Here is a 1,794-nt window from a genome sequence, read left to right on the forward strand (position 1 = left end):
CAAAGAGCACAGCCTTCAGTATGTGTTGCACCTTAACGTAAAATAAACAAAAATCCTCACCATTGGACCAATAAATAACATCCATATGAATGGAGAAAACATTGAAATTGTCAAAGACTTCATTTTTTTTGGATCAACCACCAACACTAATGGAAGCAGCGGTCAAGAAATCAAACAACATATTGCATTAGGCAAACCTGCTGCACAAGACCTCTTTAAAGTGTTCAAGAGCAAAGGTGCCAGTTTGAGGACTAAGGTGCACCTGACACAGCCATGGTATTTTCAGTAACCTCATATGCATGTAAAAGTTGAACAGTGTAAGAAAGACCGGAAAACCATAGAAGAATTAATGCATTTGAGGTACGGTATTGGAGGAGAATATTAAAAGTCTCATGGACTGCCAAAAGAACAAACAAATCTGTGTTGGAAGCAGTACAGTCAGAATGCTTCCTGGAAGCCAGGATGCCCAGACTTCATCTCTCATACTTAGCACATATTATCAGGAGGGTCCAGTCCCTGGAGAAGGATTATCATGTTCGGTAAAATGAGGATTGGAGAAAAAGAGGAAGACCCCCAACAAGATGAATTGGCATAGTGGCAGCAGTGATTGGTTCATATGTAACAACGATGGTGAAGTTGGCACAGGACAAGGCAGTGTTTCGTTCTGTTGTGCATAGGCTCGCTATGAGTCGACATGTACTTAAAGGCACCTAACAACAACAGCAGCAATCCATTTTTCAAAATTGATGTTTAATATGCACAATCAATTTTTTAAAATCATCTGGGTTCTATTTTATTTTTTGTTATTGCACAATAAGATTTTTAAAGCAAAAATCAGAATGATAAGGTATGCTGGTGGTACAATGGTTTAAGCACTTGGCTGCTAATGAAAGGTCAGTGATTCGAATCCATTAGCTACTTCATGGGAGGAGCAGTTGACTTCCATAAAGATTGCAGCCATGTGGCAATTCTACTCTGTACTTTAGGGTCACTATGAGTCGGAATTGACTTGATGGCAACAGATGTTTTCAAAGGAACCCTAGTGGCACAGTGGTTAAGCGCTCAGCTGCCACACACACGGACTGAAAAGATTTTGACGATCATACTGAACTCTTTCATTTTACAGATGAGTACATTGGAGTCCAACAATGAAAGGGACACCTGTCTTTCTAAAAAGGCAGATCTAGCGAAGTCATCCACATGTTGGAAACTGATGACTCCACATTGCCCTAATCCTTAGCTCCACATTCTAGGCTCTCATATCTTGTCTCAGTTTAACTCTACACTGGATGCTCCCCACCTATACTAAACATAACAATCACTCAGACCTGCTGCTCTGGGTTGGATGCCTTCTCCCTGCTTCTATAACCCTGTACTGCTGCTGCTTTTTAAAATATTCTTTCATAATTTTACACAACAACGTTGGCAAAAAGTAAAAGCAAAGGGTTTGAACTTGAATAAAATAACATGCTTTGTGTGTGTGTGTGTGTGTGTGTGTGTGTGTGTGTGTGTGTGTGTGTGTGAATTGAGTGAAAGTTTACAGGGCAGATCATCAGTTTTACATTCAACAAATCATATACTTTGTTTCATTACAATGACTATAATCCCCTCCATGTACCAACAATTAACAGTATTTCTTTCTATTCATTTTAGCTCCTTTTTTTTTCTTTCTTTCTTAACACTCAGGCAAAAAGAAATGGTTGATGTTCAACTATTTTGAAAAGTAGTATATGATCAAGAGCCAATGATACTGAATGAAGAAGTACAAGGTGCACTGAAGGCCTTGGCAAAGAA

General features: G+C 39.1%; 1 pseudogene; it reads left to right on the plus strand.

Moving 5' to 3' along the window:
* The window catches only part of LOC102830675, a 13,484-nt pseudogene that overhangs the window by 9,771 nt on the left and 1,919 nt on the right, over positions 1–1,794 (plus strand).

This window comes from Chrysochloris asiatica, unplaced genomic scaffold (genome assembly GCF_000296735.1).
Source record: "Chrysochloris asiatica unplaced genomic scaffold, ChrAsi1.0 scaffold00026, whole genome shotgun sequence".
NCBI lineage: Eukaryota > Metazoa > Chordata > Mammalia > Afrosoricida > Chrysochloridae > Chrysochloris > Chrysochloris asiatica.